Source organism: Pipistrellus hanaki, assembly GCF_964339955.1.
Source record: "Pipistrellus hanaki genome assembly, chromosome: 2".
In the NCBI taxonomy this organism is placed as follows: domain Eukaryota; kingdom Metazoa; phylum Chordata; class Mammalia; order Chiroptera; family Vespertilionidae; genus Pipistrellus; species Pipistrellus hanaki.
In genome coordinates this window covers 79,689,991-79,696,323 of record NC_140504.1, presented here as the reverse complement: position 1 = coordinate 79,696,323, position 6,333 = coordinate 79,689,991, and positions in this window count along the sequence as shown.

Genomic DNA, 6,333 nt, shown 5'->3' with positions numbered 1-6,333 from the left:
TCTGCTTAAACCACAGAATATTTACATAATGTTGAAGATTAGAATTAATAACTTGACTCATATATTTCTATAGATATTCTACTGTGGGAGATTCAATAGATCTTTAGGGAGACTCTGTTTAATTTAACTGAAAATCTAATTTTTCAAGCAAAAATAGTGTGTTATTATACTAAAAGAGAGCAATGCTTCTTTAAAAGATCGTTCTTTGGAGACTCTTAAAAGACCACTATATTATCATGCTTTCAAAGATTTTATATGGTGCTCATGAATCTATAATATCCAATAAAATTGCTTTCAGCAAAGAAACCATAAGAGGAGGCAAACATATGGAAAACTATATTAGAAAATTGTTGAATGATTTATTTTCTTAAAATCCTCTTCAAGTGAATACTTCCATACAAAATAGCAATTGGCAAAAGCATTTGCATTTTTTTTCATTTATGGAAACTCCTAATAATAATTATACATTATTTCCTGGTGGACAAGTTAATACTTTTAAAGTATATTTTGGAGATCCCCTTGCACTAGCCTGCTAAAAAATGTACTCATTTAATATCCTTTCTTTACTGAATTATTTTTTAAAATGTGTTTTTTTTTTTCCTATCCACAAAGCTAAGTCTGCCATAGGATTTCATGTATAATAATCTTTTAGAATTCCCAGTTATCTCTAAAAATGAAAAGAATAACAGCATCACTTTTCAGTAATATTGCCATTCTAAATAATGCTGCTGCTTGTAAATATTTTATATTATATTCAAAAGCAACTGGATAAACTCACTTTACCAACCAGCATATTTCTAACTTCTGAAAAATAGAAGCAAGTAATACATTAGATCCAAGTATCCCAACAGAAAAGTAAACTTTTATTCAAGTGATGGAGTCTTAAAGTAGCACAAGTAATGATTATCATATAGGATCACTTTATAAAATATTTGCAAGCATGATTAACTTTATAACGCATGCCACTGTTGAAAATGCTAACATCTATAGAACATGCATTAAAATGGATTTGGTTTATACAAATGCTCATTTCACACCACCTGAAAAATATTTTGTGTTATGAAGTGGGCCAGGCAAAAAAAAGCTATAACTATTGCTATAATAGATGTGTAGATACAAGTTAGAAACTAGAGCTCTTTGACAGTCTCAGAAAGGTAAATCTTAATGGAAATAATAAATTCATAAATTGGTGTTATTTGAATTTTTGACATATCTCACCAAACACTTAAATCTGCACATTAGAATCAGCTAAATAAATGAACAAATGCAGATATTCAAGTTTTCTAGGAGAGATACAGATTAACTATTCCTGGGAGCTTAACAATTTTCTATGCTGAATATTGTAACAAAAATATATATCTATATAAAGGAGGGTGTGAATTTTTGTTATACTGTATTAGTAACTCTTGACTGATATAGAATTTGCTTAGATGAACTGTGTAATGGTTAAATTTATGCCTCAATCTAGTTAGGCCACAATGGCCACATATATGATCAAACATTTTTCTGAAGTTTCTGTGAGGATATTTTTGGATGAGATTAACATTGAACTCAGTAAAGCAGATGTCCTTCGTAATGTGAGTGGATCTCATCCAATCACCTGAAGGTCCAAATAGGACAAAGAATGACCTCCTCCTAACAAGACGGGATCCTCCCAGCAGTCAGCCTTGAGAGTTGAGCTGCAACATGAGCAATTCTTGGGTTCCCACCAGCAGATTTTGGAACTTGCCAGCCTCCATGATTGTCTGAGCCAATTTCTTAATATAAATATGCATCCTATTGGTTCTGTTTCTCTGGAGAACCATGCCTACTGCAAGCTGTTCACTAGTCACTTGAAGTCTACAGCAGCAGGAGGTTATTTTGATTCCGGATGTTCCAGAAGCTTTAGGCTGTCTGAGAAGGAGCTTCCCAGGAGACCCTTCTTTGTGAGGCATTTATTGGAGGCTCTGTGCAACTTTAGGTTGCAGTTGATTTGCTTTGCTTAAACCTTCATCATATCTTGGCTATGATGATGGTTTAAAAGCTAGAGATCTGCATTTTCTTTTGCTTTCTCGACACCTCTCTCCCTCATCTATTACTGTTTAGCCATATGGCATTCTTTTAACTACTTCTCTTTCTTAGCCGGAAAACATTTAGATAAATTCAAGTGGGAATCAAATGAGTGAGGATGCTCCAGTAGGTGTATATGAAACTAAAAGATATGCTTACTCTGTTTTCTTGAATGTTGTGACCTTCTACTTCCATGTTTTGTTTTCTCCCTTATGATAGATACATAGGTATGGGTAAGATTTCCCTAGGATAAAATAAATAATAATGTAAGGCTTATGATAAAAGGCAACTGACTTTGGCCTTCAGTGAGATAGCAGGGCTGGTGGATAGTAAGAGGAGCCATGTGGGGCCCACACAGTTGACTGATGGACTGAATCTAGTCCAATGCTGTACCAACTCAATTCCACCATGAAGTGGAAACTCTGGATATTGGCCCTGCTTTTATCTCTATTGAACTCCCAGCTGCATATTTTTCAGAATTGGTTTAAAGACAATGGGACTTTGGAATGAAGAAATATAATTGCACACAAATAAAGCTTTCTACTCATCCTCCTCTGTGGCCTTCGGAAATTCTTATTCCAGTGGTACCTCAGAAACCCCACTAGCAGCAGAGGAATTCCACCCATCCAATCTTTCTGCAGCAACATATACCCCACAGATCAAATATTTTGTAGATAGTAGGTGATCAAGAGCTTTTTTCTGGGACAAAGGAAACAAATACAGCAGTCAAAATTTGCTTCAGACAGGATTGGCTCCTATTGAATTATTAACTCCAAGTCTCTTCTACGTATCTCAGTAAGTGGAGAGTACCCAGGGAGTCGAGATAACAACGTGTGTGGCTTAACGGAGAAGAATCTTTATTTCAATTCTGGATAGTTTGAATAATGAGAGTACTTACACTCTGGTTTACTTGTATTTAAAGGAAGAAAAATCCAGTATAGCATTAATCCATTTTATTCTAACCAAAAGCAGCAATAAAAAAGATCATGGATATGGGAATAGAAAGGCCTGGCTTTGTGTCATAGCCAATTAATTCACCAAAGAATAACAAATAATATTTGTAAATGTCTGTTACTAGAGCGAAGTTCTTTACAGTTTTTACCTTATATGCCTTTGCAATAATCATATGAACAGGTGATGTTATTAACTACATTTTACAGATGTAAAAACTGACTTTCAGAGTGATTAAGACATATATTGTAGTTTGCCACAAATACTAAACCTATATTCATATTTTCTTCCTATTTCAGGAGAGTTAAAATATTCAAATGCTCACAACTCCTTCTTTAGCTATTATAGTAGTCGTTGTATGTTTTTCCAGCTATGCCACATTATATTTTACAAAATTTTGATCGCATGCTAGCCCTATTTGATAGCACTTATGCCCAGCAATTGCTTAGTTTCTACTTGGTCAATCTAAAGAGGAATGCAGTAATTGGGCTGGATCCACCTTCATTGACATTACTTCAACAAGTAGAATAAATTGTGTGTTTTAAATTTCCTGTTTCATAAAAAGGAAAAATGATCTGGCAGCTGAGGTGGATTTATATTTCTTTTGTGTATGTGTGTGTTCACTGGGAGATAATTATATTTTCATCTGATCCTTTTCAATATTACTGTTCTTACCCTATAAAAGCTATGCTTTTTATTATTTATTTTGGGGTAATTTAATATAAATTGTTACTAGGTTTTAGTCTGGGAAGATTCCTAAAACTACAGATTTTGTATCTAGGAAAGGCATTGGCCCAATATGTATCTCACTCATTTTTTTTATGCTCTTAGATTTTTCTATTCAAAAGATACAATATTGAAGCAAGTAGCAAGTAGAAATTGTAAGAACTACAGTTTCCTCTGCACTTTTAGAAATATTTATGGAAATGTTTATTTTTTAAAATATGCCATTTCATAATAATTTATTACACATATAGAAGTCATATGAAAAAATATAAATGTTTTGTGTGTTTGGTTTTTTTTTTTTGCTGTACGGGTTGGTTCATCTCTTTGTATCACTAGTTTATAGATTTAATATATAAAATTGATAACTTTAAGGTAGATTGACAAAATCTACCAGGGACATACTGAACAAATATGTTTGTTTGTTCAGTATGTCCAAAGGAACATACATTAAATATGGAAAATACATTAAAAATAGGAGTTTGTTTTAAAACATAGCTTTTATGAATATGCCTCTTAGTAGTTTGGATTTCTCCACCCACTTGATTTAGGAGTAGGTGACATATCCTCACTTATAAAAAGAATGGAATAACTGCCCACTATTTATATAACATTATAGCTGTAATTAAAGCCATTTATGTCCTCCAATTCCATCCAGGTTGCTGCAAATGATAAGAATTCTTTTTTATGGCAGCATAAAAATTCCATTTTGTAGATGTACCATAGTTTTTTGATCCAATCATCTGCTGACGAGCACATAGGCTGTTTCCAAATCCTAGCTATTATAAATTGTGCTGCTATGAACATAGGAGTGCATATATCCTTTCTGATTGTTGTTTCTAGTTTCTTGGGATATATTCCTAGAAGTGGGATTACTGGGTCGAATGGGAGTTCCATTTTCAGTTTTTTGAGGAAACTCCATACTGTTCTCCACAGTGGCTGCACCAGTCTGCATGCCCACCAGCAGTGCACTAGGGTTCCTTTTTCTCCGCAACCTCGCCAACATCATGCTGAGTGAAATAAGCCAGTCAATGAAAGAGAAACACCACATGACCTCACTCATTTATGGATAATAAAGAACATTATAACCTGATGAACCAAAAGATAGATATAGAGACAGTAAAGCAACAAGCAGACTGTCAAATTACAGGGGGGAGGGTAGGGAGATCTGGGGGAGATAAGAGATCAACCGAAGGACTTGTATACATGCATATAAGTACAACCAATGGACACAAAACTCTGGGGAGGGAGGGCATGTGTGGGAGGGGAAGGGCAATGGTAAGATACGTACACAGATAATAATTTAATAAAAAAAGAAAAAGGAAAATAAATAAATAAATAAATAAAAATAATAGAAAAATAAAGCCGTTTCTGAAAAGCTATGTATTCTAGTGTAAATCATACTCTTTCCCTGACCTTTATTAATTACTAGAGGCCCAGCACACAAAATCTGTGCCTGGGTATGGTTTCTAGGCCTGGCTTGTGATCAAGACCATCTTCTCCAGCTGCCAGCCCTCCCCCCCCCCCCCCGCCCCCCCGCACCATCCACCCCCTCTTCCCCGTTAGCCTTCTGGTGATCAGTGCCTGACAGATGGGGGAAGGGACTGAGAGATTGACTGTTCCCGCCTACTTACTGGCCCTGCTCTGCCCACAGGTGGCCATCAGGCTATTAAAGCCTGTTGGCCAGGGAAGGGGACCAAGAGGTGGTCAGTGCACCTCATAGTGATTGGGCCAGTGGTTGTTCTGCTGTTAGGGTCAATTTTCATATTACCCTCTTATTATATAGGGTTATTATAGTAAAAGCTGTTTTTTAAGTGGATCCTTTATTTCTATTTTTTCTTAGTTTTATTTATTGTTGAAAGTATTACAGATGTCTCCCATTTTCTCCCTTTTACCCCTCTCCACCAACCCCTACTCTACCCTTGGCCTTCCCCATGCTATTATCTGTGTCCGTGGTTGTATATATGCACATGTGTTCTTTGGTTAATCTCTTTCTGCACCCTTCCACCCTCCTACTGATGTCTGTTATTCTGTTCCATGCATCCATACCTCTGAACTCATTTTGTTCATCAGTTAATTTTGTTCTTTAGATTCCACTTGTGAGATCATGTGATATTTGCTTTTCTCTAACTGGCTTATTTCCCTTAGCATAATACTCTCCAGGCCTCTCCATGCTGTCTAAAGGATAAAAAGTCCTCCTATTTTACAACTGTGCAGTATTCCACTGTTTAGATGTACCACAGCTTTTTTATGGACTTGTCTATGATGGGCACTTGGATTGTTTCCAGATCTTAGCTATTCTAAATTGTGCTTCTATGAACACAGAGTTTCATATAACCTTTCTGAATGGTGTTTCCAATTTCTTAGGATACATTCCCAAAAGTGGGATTGCTGGGTCAAACACCAGATCAATTTTTATTTTTTTAGGAACTTCCTTACTGTTTCCACAGTGATTGTACCAGTCTCAATTCCCACCAGCAGTGCACTAGTGTTTCCTTTTCTTCACATCCTCTCCAGCACTTGTTTGCTGACTTATTGATGGTAGCCATTCTGGCAGGTGTGAGGTGATACCTCATTGTAGTTTTAATTTGCATCTCTACAATGATTAGT